The sequence below is a fragment of the Arachis ipaensis genome, chromosome B10 (assembly GCF_000816755.2).
Source record: "Arachis ipaensis cultivar K30076 chromosome B10, Araip1.1, whole genome shotgun sequence".
Classification (NCBI taxonomy): domain Eukaryota; kingdom Viridiplantae; phylum Streptophyta; class Magnoliopsida; order Fabales; family Fabaceae; genus Arachis; species Arachis ipaensis.
In genome coordinates this window covers 33340194-33352466 of record NC_029794.2, presented here as the reverse complement: position 1 = coordinate 33352466, position 12273 = coordinate 33340194, and the positions used below count along the sequence as shown (strand labels likewise).

Genomic DNA, 12273 nt, shown 5'->3' with positions numbered 1-12273 from the left:
TGCTTTTATTTCTTAGTTCTCTAAAATTGTTTTAAGAAATAAAATTTGATTTTAAGTAAATTATCATTTCTGCTATTAAAGATGCAGATAGTAGTAATATATAATTATATATTACTAATTTTATAATCAAAATATGTCACATGTTTTTTTTTATTGCAATTGAAATCAAATATTTTTCTCCAAAATTAAAGAGTTCTTCCTGTTAGGTATCAGAAGCTTTAATGAGAAATCACAACTAGAAAATTGCTTAATATAAACAGATTTACAGACATATTTGGTCTTCATTACACACAGATTTTTGGTTACCGACGAAATTACCAACGGATTTCGTCCCTCTGTAAAAGTCTCATCGGAAATTATTTATCGACAAATTTTTTTCCATCGGTAATTTACCGACAGATTTTTACTAGTTACCAACAGATTTTCCCTCGGTAAATCTCCCTTCCATTTTCCTTGGACGTCAAACTTTTCAACGGATTTTCTGTCGGTAATTAGAGGCAGATTTTCCGACGGATTTTCCATCGGTAATTAGAGACAGATTTCCAATAGATTTTTTGTCTGTAGTTTGAGCCTTGAAATACCATCCCAAACTCTGAATACAGACAAAAAATCCGTCTGTAAATCTGTCAGTAAGATAAAATAGATTTTTTTTAAATTTTTTCATTACAAAATAAACATGTTTTCATACAAAATAAAAAAAAAAACTCAATTCAACTCATATAAATTATATATTATTTTTTTATGAGGTATATGAAAAATAGATTATCTATATAATATTTCTTTGCATATAACTCTACTTATTCAATAATATACAGTTATACATCCATATGGAGTGAAAATTACATCCATGTCTCAGAAATATTAGTAGAGTAGCATCCTTAGAATTTTCTAAAATTTCTTGAACAATGCAAGCTAAGCTAGAAACCACTCATATGGTAAGTGTAGAACTTTATGACAGCTATGTACACTCTATTGATTCTACAATGTACACTCTATTGAAGCTGCAATGGCCGCAACGGCAGCAGCTACGCCTGCCACGGATACTGCAGCATGCAACTGAGCATTATGAGTCCTAATTTTCTGCTTTTTTCTCTCCTTTTGATCCTTCAGCCATCTTCCCATTATCCTTCCTCTCAGCAAACTCTTATAAAGCTAGTATGCAAAAGTTTACAAGAAGAATAACAAAGAAAAAGAGTAATGAATGATTGAGTTTTTATTTTTAGTATATAATCATGAGGTTGAGTGTAATGTACCTCATTTCTGAGCAAGTTTTGACTAGAAAGAAATTCTGGATTGATTGCTTGATGGGGTAAAATAAGTCCTGCACATAGTGATTGACTGTTCCAAATGCCATGTGAAGTCAAAAGAATCAATTACCGTATATCTTGATCTTTTGTCAAGAATATATTTAAGCACTGCAACAGATGTGGAGAAAAAGATCAACACAATTTCTCAATGATTTATATGATTTGTATGACAACACGATTCATATATGAAATTAGCTACCTATATGCACTGATCAGAACTTAACCATTTCTGTGTCCCCGTGAGAGCAATATAATGCAACAACAACAACAACTGCTCCTAATAAAAAAACTAAATTTGTTATGAGACAAATTTGTAGAAGCAACTTGCTTTGTTTATTTTCCTATCTACTAATCTGGATCCCTTAATTTGCTAGCTTGCCAACACATTTCAATGTTCCACTACTATATATTTCTTAATAGAAATTATTATTATCCTATGATAACATATTTTTTAATAACATCCTTTTTATCAAGTTTTCATGTCCTGCAAGTAGTGTACACTTTGCTTCTTATATATATTATTTAATATATACACTAAGTTTTAGGAGTTTCATATATATAGATAAAGAGAATAGAGATGTGTACATACAATAGAGAAGACGAAATTGGGGTCCTTATCCCTTAATATATACTGAAGGATTACCATGTGTTCATAACACGCAGAGGAAGAAAAGAAAGTAATCCTTAAAGATCTATTTTGTGTTTAAACTTTATTCCAATAATATAAATATAATATATAGATCAGATCTAAATACCTTTAGACACTTTAGTAAAAATCACTTTCTCCTTCGATGGTACGAAAGCGCTATACGTATCTACATCGAGACCAACCTTTGCTGTCAACTCTTTGACCAATGGACATTTGATCTAAATTGAGAAACCTCTTGCAACTCTTTGCACATCATAAAATTATTCTCCAAGAATTAGGCTCACATATATTTATGTGCGTAGAGGTAAAGGAATAAAACCCTTGTGTTTTATTCTCCTAACTTTCATGTACTCTTGGCATACATATATATAGTATGAGATTTGTTATTGATTTTAAATTTGAATCTCAATTCAAATTTAAAACATATATTTTTATTTTAAACTTGAATCTTTCAAATTCATGAATCATATCGTAACTCGATTTGAAACAAAATCGGTTAGGATCTCATCCAAATTTAGAATTCAAATTTAGAAATAGAATAACTAATTATTCTCAAATCTCATTTAATGTTTTCAATTATCATATTATTATATTCTTGGTGCTAGCAAAGAATATAATAATATTCTATTTGAATTAATATAATTATTTATTTGATCAAATCAAAATAATAATTAAATAATTCTACAGCAAAGGTTAGAACATTCATTAGTGTGTGACCCCATAGGTTCAATACTAAGCGGGTAGTAAATTAGTCATACTAAATTTACTAATCAAGGTTGGCGTCTAGCAACACTCCTTAACGACCCGATAATATGAAGTAATATATTTTTACTAAGAACCTGAGAAGAATAAAGTATAATTCCTTCCATCTTTTCAGCTTTTGGTTAACCTTTAGAGTATGATTTAATTGTCAAACTCTAACTTGTTACCATTATTATAATGAACTGTGAATGACCTAAGAAACTCATTTCTTCATTCATTCAATCCCCTTGACCAAGGTTTTATTCATCTCAATCATATTGATCTTTCCGGATTATTAATGTCCTTTTTAATAATCCTATGACCAAGAACAGTTTAGATTAAATTGTAAAAGATTTATCTCTCAATATTATGATCACTATCACAATGATAAATCTCTAAATTTAATCAAGGACCTTATTATATTAACATTTTAATATAATAACAATAATAAATTATTTGACACATGATTGATTGGATTGTGGTCATACTCCTTATTCCCAGCATGTACAACTCATAAAGCATTTATATGAAAAGCAAAGCTTAGATGCTTAAGAGTCATATATACTAAGTAAAAATCAGAGACTTGAGTCATCAACTCCATTAGTTAATTTTTTTTTCAAATTTGAAGTGAAAAGTTAAATCTAATTAACTTCAGCATTTATATGAAAAGCATACTAGTATTATACTAGCTAGCCTCTTCTTTATTTATTTATTTATTTATTTATATTTCCCCTGGTATAATACATTCCCAAATGCCTATTATTTAATATGCAATTCCTGACATACTTTGTTCAAGTACCAATAACTTATTTTTATTGTAAAAGCATGTACCTTTTCATTGTTCCTATCTAATATAATATCTATATATATAACCTTCTCTTCAACAAACACAAAGCACTACTATATAGTATCTGGAAGTACATTAATCTTTACTCTCTCATCACATCACATAAGAAAAATTTTTTTGGTAGACTAAAAAAAATCTTCAATAAAAACAAATAATTGTTTTTACACTCTTCCATTATATTATCTACCAAAAAACTTTTTCATTATATATTAATTGTATCTTTTGCCTTTTCAGTACACACAAAAGCCAATTAACTTATGCGATCTTAATTTTTTTTCTAAACTATACTCCAAAGAACAACAAAACAAGGAATTGTACCAAAAAATAAATAAGTATATAAATAAAATACACACCTTTGGATTGTGCTAAGTCCCCTGCTTCCCAGTACAATTGAGTACAATTTCAGATCTTCAATAGTCTAGAAGCTTCTCTCTTGCATCACCCCAATAACTTTTTGCAACAATGTTCACCTGAATCAAAACATAGCTTCACTCATAAAGATACCTCTAGAACAATCTATGCCAAAGAATCAAAACAGAGAAAAACAGAGAGAACTGCAAATCAAGAACCTCAATATCAGTTTGAACTGCATACTTGTTCATAATCTCTTGCTCTCTAAACTCCGCAAAGGAATCAGAGCTGCAAATATAACCAAACGAAATCAGATTAGATTAATAACACAGGATTAGAACAAAATCTACAATAAAAAATGCCTCAAACTAAACTAGTGTGTCTAAGAATTCATTGATTGTAAGGCTTTGCAAGGCTGCAGAATCCACTATGGATCCTAATAATGCTGTTAATGCCAATGTGGCAAATCTGAATGGGAATGAGCAATAAAGAAGAGTGCTTGGCTCTTACTCTGCTCCTACTGCAGATCTTTATAGAAAAAGCATTGTGGTGCCTCCTATAGTTACAAACAACTTTGAGTTGAAGCCACAATTGGTCATCCTGGTGCAACAAAACTGTCAGTATTATGGTCTTCCCCAAGAAGACCCAAATCAATTTATTTCTAACTTTCTGTAGATTTGTGATACTGTGAAGACAAATGGAGTGAACCCAGAGGTGTACAAACGCATGCTCTTCCTGTTTGCTCTGAGAGATGGAGCAAAGCTATGGCTAGATTCCCAACCCAAGGAGAGTTTGGATACTTGGAACAATGTTGTTACTGTGTTTCTTACTAAATTTTTTCCACCAAAGAAGCTGACTAAGCTTAGGGTGGAGGTTCAGACTTTCAGGCAGAAGGATGGTGAAACTCTTTATGAAGCTTGGGAGAGATACAAGCTACTGACTAGGCAATACCCTCCGGACATGTTCTCCAAATGGACCCAACTAGATATCTTTTATGAAGGTTTGGGTGAAATGTCCAATATGTGCTTAGATAATTCTGCAGGTGGTTCACTGCACAAGAAGAATACACCGGAGGAGACTATTGAGCTTATTGAGTTGGTTGCTAGCAACCAATGTTTATACTCATCTAACAGGAATCATGTGAAGTCAGAGACTTCTCAGAAGAGAGGTGTGTTGGAAATGGAAGCTGTTAATGCTATTCTTGCTCAGAACAAGCTTATGTCTCAGCAAATAAATCTACTTACTCAGCAGATGGGTGGCATGCAAGTCTCAGCTATCAACACCAAAAATCCACCTCAAGAGGTCTCTTATGACATGACAGGTAATTTTGTACACAATGAGAATTATGATTATGCTCAATATTTTTCTGAACAGGTAAATTACATGGGGAGTGGTCCTAGAAACCCCAATAATGATCCATACTCTAAGATATACAATCTTGGGTGGATGGACCAACCTCAGAGATCTCATAATTTTAACAATAATTCTCAGGGCGGTTTCCAACAGAACAATCATAATAATTGCCAATTTCAGTCTCATCAACAAGATAAACTCTCATTCCCAACAAGATTCTAATTTGGAGATGATGAAGAGTTTTATACAGGAAACCAGAGCCTCTATTAGAAACTTGGAGGTGCAAATGGGCCAACTGAGCAAGCAAATACCCCTGAGGTCTGAATACAATTCAAAACTTGGAGATTCAGATGGTCAATTAGCCACAAAAGTTAATAAAATTGATAAGAGGACCATTAATAGCCTTCCTGCTAACACAATTCCAAATCTAAGAGAGGAATGCAAGGCTATCACCTTGATAAGTGGACAAGTGGCAAGTACGGAAGCACAAGTTAATGAGGAGCCAGTTGAAAAAGAAGCTTCAGAAGAAAAGAAAGAAGAAGTAGAGCACATCCCTCCAAAGCGTGCAGACAACCCATTTCCAGACTCTCTTGACACTTATCCTACATTGCCAAAGGCTCCTGAGTACAAGCCTAAAATGCCATATCCTCAAAGACTTCAAAAAGAGACCAAGGACAAGCAGTTTTCAAAGTTCTTGGAATTCTTCAAAAAGTTGCAAAACAATATTCCTTTTGCTGAGGTTTTGGAACAAATCCCTCTCTATGTCAAATTCATGAAGGAGTTGTTGTCAAAGAAGAAGCCTTTAAAGGGAGATGAGACAGTGGTCCTGACTAAGGAATGAGTGCCATCATTTAGAATAACTTGCCAAGGAAGATGCCGGATCCAGGGAGCTTTCAAATTCCATGCACCATTGGGAGCACAACCTTTGAGAAAGCGTTATGTGATCTCGGAGCAAGCATAAATCTAATGCCCTTATCTGTGATGAAGAAGCTGCAAATCCAAGAGGCACAACCCACAAGGATAGCAATACAAATGGCAGACAAATCTCTAAAGCTTGCATATAGATTAGTGGAGAATATCTTGGTCAAAGTGGGTAAGTTCTTCCTCCCAGCAGATTTTGTGATTCTTGACACGGGGGAGGATGAGAATGCCCCTATAATTCTAAGAAGGCCATTCCTAGCCACTGGAAGAGCTCTAATTGATGTAGAAATGGGTGAATTAGTGCTCAGAGTGCATAATGAGCAACTGGTCTTTCATGTCTTCAATGATATACATTCAGCAGGTAAAGAAGAGAGGTGCATGCAGACTGAGCTTATTGATCCAAACCTTCAAGAACCCCCTGATGACGGACGGCAGAATCTGCAGCTCAAACCTCCTTTGGTGACAATCAATAAAATTCCCCCTGATATCAAACCTAAGTCTGGTGTCGGGAAACGCATCATCCACCAAGGAGGAGGTTCCCAAAAAGAAGAAAATACCCAGGGGATGGAGAAACAAAAAGATCCCAACTAAAAGTTTCTCCCCAGGAATGAAGGTGGTGTTGACTAGCAATCCAGTGTGGATTTATACAGTAAATAGAATCCTCTCTCTGGAGCATATTGAGCTAATTTATGGAGACACAGGAAAGAAGTTCAAAGTCAGGGGTGAAGAGCTAAGCCCCTATGATCCTCCTCCTTAGAGGAGCTGACCGTCAAGCTAGTGACGGTAAAGAAGTGCTTATTGGGAGGCAACCCGATAATTTCGTATCCTTAGTTATTTTTCGTAGTAGTGATTTTCTTATTTACTTGATTTTTATTGAGTTTTTACTGTTTTTCTTTCGTTTTAAGTGTGTTCTGATCATGCAGCTATTTTAGAACAGGAATCGGACACTTCGAAAAAAAAGTACATGACGCGCAAGCGTCGCTGACGCGTACGCGTCATATGTGTGTGCGTGAACAATAAAATTTAACAGAGAGTTGGGCAGGAGTAGTGCTGGTGGTGTGCCTGGCGCACAAGAAAATCCACGCGTACGCGTCCCCACGCGTACGCGTGACCCTGTAAATTGGCGTAAATGGGTGTCAAAAACTTGGGGCGGAATTTATAACCACAAACTAACCGGCAAGTGCATCGGGTCGTACCAAGTAATACCTCAGGTGAGTGAGGGTCGATCCCACGAGGATTGAGGGACTAAGCAACAATGGTTGATTAATTTACTTAGTTAGACAAGCAGAAAATAGTGTTTGAGAGTTCAAAAGCATTAAACAGTAAATTCAGAATATCAGAAGACAGGCCAGTAAATAAGTTGGAAAAACAATATGGAGAAGGCAGTTAAGGCTTCTGAGTTATCTATTTTTCGGATTGACTTTTCTTATTAATTTATTTTAATCATGCAAGATTTAATTCATGGCAAACTATATGTGACTAGACCCTAATTCTTTAGACCTTTCAAGTCTCGTCTAACTTTCATCAACCGCCAATTCCTTGGTCAATTAATTCCAATTAGGGGGTGAAGTTTAATTCTAGTTATTATGCCACAAAAATCCTAATTATCCAAATATAAGAGGATTATATGTCACGTATCCTGTTAAGTCCAGATAATTAGAATTTAGGAGAAATTGTTTTCAAGCTGTTGTTCAAGTAAATAGCTTTTTCAAGTTATACAAGAACTCAATTAGAACATGGGTCATACTTCCATTCCACCCAAATTCATAAGATAAAGAACGAAAACAATCTTTGAAATATAAATCAGTACATAAATTAAAATAGAAAAAATAATAGTATCAATCCATACAATAGACAGAGCTCCTAACCTTAACAGTGGAAGTTTAGTTGCTCATGGAAAAGAGTGAAAACTAGGATTCTCGTAAACTGTAAATTGGGCTGAGGTAGAATAATTGTGAATTGGAATGGAATCCACTCAGAAGAGAACTTTATTTTCTCTTTTATATATAATCCTAAATTAATTTAAAATCTATTTTCTAAAACTAAAATAATATCTTTTCCTATTTTAAAATAAAAATAAAGTTTAAATCAGAATTAATTAAATAATCAGCATTTTCTGCATTTTCTGCACGTGGCGCATGTCACGCGTACGCGTCAGTCACGCGTACGCATCGATGGTCTTCTTCACGTGTCACGCGTATGCGTCAGGTACGCGCATGCGTCGCTGTGCAAATCTCCAAATCACGCGCACACATCAGGTACGTGCACGTGTCGTTCCTCGCTGGTCATCTCTTTTAATTCTTGTGCTCCTCCCATTTGTGCAAGCTTCCTCTCCATCCTCTAAGCTATTCCTGCCCTAATAGCCTTCTTCTATTTTTTCTATAGAAGCTCCATCAAATCCAACCAAATGCTACCTAAAATAAATAGAATTGCACACGACTCAAAGTAGCATCCATAGTGGCTAAAAGATAATTAATTTTTGATTAAACTCAATTAAATTAAATGCAAATTCACTAGGAAAATATAGGAAAGATGCTCACGCATCACAACAGCAAACTTGAATTGTTGCTTGTCCTCAAGCAACCAAAATAAGTGCAAGATTAAGATGTGAATTTACATGAGAAGTGAGAGTTTAGTTATGCTTGTGTCTCTTCTTAAAGTGGGATTTATCTATTGCAATTCTGAACAGTTTTAGCATCTCACTCTCCTTTGAATCAAAGGAATGTCAATGTCATGCAGAATTAGAATCCGGATCATATTATGAGTTCTCTGATCTTTATACCTCAGTTAAATCCTTGAACACAGCAGATATCCCTTAATTCTCAATTAACTGGTGCTTTGTACCTTGAGCCTAGCCGTGACTTTAAATGTTCAGTCTCAAGGGTTAATTGACACAAGAACACCACAAGCACTTAACTGGGAAACTCTTTTGAAGTTCTGATTTTTTTCTTTCAGCTATTCCCAGACAGTGGTGCTCAAAGCCTTTGGCATACTCTACTAATTGCAGTTGATCTCGACTCTAAATGTGCTGTCTCAAGCATTACTTGACACAATAACACTACAAGCATATGACTAGGGAAACAACTCTTTGAGCTTTTAATCATGTCTGACCTCTCTAGTCATTGATGCTCAGAGCCTTGGACCTTGCTTCTTCATCCTCTTTTTTTTTGCTGTTTCTTTTGCTTCAAGGATTAACTGTCACTAATCTCAGAAAATTCATAACGGAATTAAACTAGAACCTAGGAATTTGAATAACAAAGGATCATGCAGAAACTAGATAAAATAGCAAAAAACAGGAATATAACATAATAAGAATGGAAGGAAATATAGAATGAAAGGAATTCAACCACCTCAGTTATTCTTGTGGCCGTCTCATTCCTCCATGAAGAACATTCATCTCCCTTTGGTGCTATTAAAATAAACAGAAAAGGCCAAAAGCGAAGCGACAACACCAAACTTAAAAGTTTGCTTGTCCTCAAGCAAAGAAAATCTGAAAATAAGGTGTCGAAAATTCTTCTTAATTGCTCCTGTTCCTGTTCTAATCATTCTCCATGACCAAAACACATGTAAAACAAGAAAAATTCTAAAAAATTTAGATAAAGTAATTTAAAACCAAAACTAAAATAACTATAATGCTAAAATCAAAATAACTATAAAATTAAAACCAAAGCAACTGCAAAACCAAGGATACTAGTAGTTGGGTTGCCTCCCAACAAGCGCTTCTTTAATGTCACTAGCTTGACACTTGATTGTTGAATTTTCTTCCTTTTCTTCCAGTTGGTTAAAAGAAATGACTCCAAGGGGGGAGAGGTGAAGATTAGTGCCCCCTGATATAAAGTCCTCCTAACAAGCTTTCTTTTATTGTGATTAGCTTGATTCACCTTGCTTGTTGGGGTAGAGGTTGGATTGTTTTTTGCTGACCTTTTTTCTTCATAGATATTTTCTTTTGTTTCTTGGTCACAATCTCCATTTCAGTACTTTCCTTGGTTTCCTTCACTTCTTTGATTTCAAAATTTTGATGTTGTGTGATGGTTAGAGTGTACCCTTCATCAAGAACTTCTTGAATTTGTGGTTCAATAAACTCACCCTCTATGCCACTCTCTGCTTCATTGGAGTGTAGATTCCCATAATTGTTTTCATCCCTTACAACGTCCTTTATTTGTGCATCTTCTTTCTTTGTTGGTGCATCTTCCTCCTTTGTTTTTGTATCTTCCTCTTTTTCCATGTGTGAGGGTGAAAAGTTCTCTAATTCACTGTAGTATGAACTCTTTTGATTGATTTCCTCATTTTTTCCATAGGATCTTGCATTATATCTCTTGGGAAGGAATTTTCTTGTTCCTCTTCCTGGGACTTGATAATCAACTGCACATATTTCTCTACATTTTTTATGCTCATCCTTATTTCACCATTTTTTGTCAATTAGGATAGTTTGCATTGCATGGCTAGCTTTTATTTTTGAACATTTTTTGCATAATAATTACCTCTTTCTAGGACTATTTGGTTAGGGTGATGAATTCTTTTCCAAGAAACTGTGTTTTTGGGGCACCCTACCAATTTTGAAATTTTTTTTGTGATAAACTTGCTTGAAGAATGTATTTTGGAACATGGTTATTATGCTAAGAACACAAGCATGTGAGTTTTGAGCCTAACTGTGTGGTTACATCTTATAACCACTTATTTTCATTCTTGTGTGCATCGTTCTCCTTCTATGATTGTAATCCTTGCTTTGTCTGATTCTATATATCCATTATTTTGTGTATGAATGCATTTACATGATTGAGGCCATCATTTCAACAGTCACTTTCCCAAAAATCCTTAACCATTTTGTCTACCATTGCTAACCAACTTTGAGCCCATGATTAACCCCCTTTGTTCTTTGATTTAGCATATCAATACCCCTAAGCGAAAAACAATAATGTCCTCGGATTTGGATCTTTGATTAGCTTAGGCGAGTGAGGGTGTGTGTCATTCAAGTGGGAGGGAAACTTGGGAATTTGGGTAGATGTAAAAGTGTGTTTTGTATTTTTAATTGAAATTTTGGAAATTGGGGACATACTCATGTTTTGAATGATTGAACCATATGCATTGGCACCATTGTACATAATCCCTCAAAGAGGAAAAGCAAAAGAAAAAGAAACCCTTCTACTTGCACATCTCAGCATGCACCGAGGACGGTACAATCTTTAAGTGTGGGGAGGTCGATACCGATCTCCATGGGTTAGTTATTCTCCTCTCAACACCAATGTCTTATTTTCTTTATTAGTTCATTGTTGCATTGCATAATAGATTGCATGTGTAGTTGATTGTTTGCATTTACGTACTACTTGGTTGAAAACAATAAGTTTCTTCTAAGACCATATTTTCTGAAAAATTTTACTAATTTAAATCAAAACTTTTGCGTAAACTTGTTTGAAGTTGTATTTGGAACATAGTTTAAAAAGTTAAGAACACACAACCTGTGAGATTTGAGCTTAATTACATGGTTACATTATTTAACCATAAAATTTTATTCTTGTGTGTTTACTTCTCTATAATTGTAATCTTATTTTGTTTCATCCTATATGTCCAATGTTTAATATGTTATATGCATGCATATGATTGAGGCCATTATTTATTTTTGCTCACTTATCCCAAATAAGCCTACCATTTCAATTACCTTTGTTAGCCACTTTGAGCCTTTTAATCCCATTTGTTCTATATTTTATCACATTACTAGCCTTTAAGCAGAAAAATAATTAAATATCCCAATTGAATCTTTGGTTAGCTTAAGATAGAAATTGTGTGTTAATTAAGGATGGGAAAATTGTGGGAACATGGGTTAATAAAGAAATGTGTTATGTTTTTACTTTGATAAAATATTGGGAATTTGGGTACCTACTCATGTGAGACTAGAAAAATTAAAAATCCATGTGCATTGATAAGTTATGTTTATTCTTCTATTTAAAAATATAAAAAAAAAAGAAAAAAAAGTTCAAAAAAAAATCCAAAAATATTCAATAAATAAGTAATAAATAAGGGGACAAAATTACCCCAATGTTAAGCTTTAATAGAAATATCAATGCACATGTGATAAAAGTAAAGAAGTGTAAAAAATTTGGTACATG

The 12273-nt window shown here is 34.2% G+C and overlaps 1 long non-coding RNA gene across 1 annotated transcript; it reads right to left on the bottom strand.

Annotated features, from left to right (window-relative positions):
* LOC110267816 lies at window positions 754-1291 on the bottom strand. Its single transcript, XR_002355744.1, has 2 exons — window positions 1254-1291; window positions 754-1152 (listed from the first exon to the last, which is right to left on the bottom strand). It is a non-coding gene; the product is annotated as an uncharacterized LOC110267816 (long non-coding RNA).